Source organism: Tupaia chinensis, unplaced genomic scaffold, assembly GCF_000334495.1.
Source record: "Tupaia chinensis unplaced genomic scaffold, TupChi_1.0 Scaffold000659_1, whole genome shotgun sequence".
Lineage (NCBI taxonomy): Eukaryota > Metazoa > Chordata > Mammalia > Scandentia > Tupaiidae > Tupaia > Tupaia belangeri.
In genome coordinates this window covers 448,444-448,964 of record NW_006160181.1, presented here as the reverse complement: position 1 = coordinate 448,964, position 521 = coordinate 448,444, and positions in this window count along the sequence as shown.

Sequence of the window (521 nt, the reverse complement as noted above, 5' to 3'; positions counted from 1 at the left end):
GACCCTCCCCCGCCCGCGACGGTCTAGTGGAGAGGCGGGGTGGGCGACGCTGCACTTTCTCCTCCGTGCAGAAGCGGGACTATTCGAGACGCACGGTGAACGTGAAGCTTTCTCCAGTCTCCGACTCCCAGCCACTTTACACAGATGAACGGTGTCCCTTCCGCTCGTGTTAATTGGCGAACTACTTCGCAGACCTGGTCCTTGAATAACCAGATTTCTCAACGCACCCTTGCGCCTATCTATAGGCAATGGGACGCGCACGAGATTGAAGCTCCGAGCGCTGAATGTAGGTTCAGGTGTTTATTAGGACACGACTTTAGGACAGTGTCAGGCTGTCAGTGTTGTGCGTAAAACAAATGCTAATGTGCGTTTTCTAGTGGTTTTGGCAAGAAGCAATGAACATGCATGAAAAGCTTTTATTCTCTCCCTACAATATTGCCTCACAGTGGAGCCAGCAGGTGGCGTGGTGGTTAAGGTGGTGGACACACCCTCGTGGCCGACCAGGGTTCGAGTCGTAGACC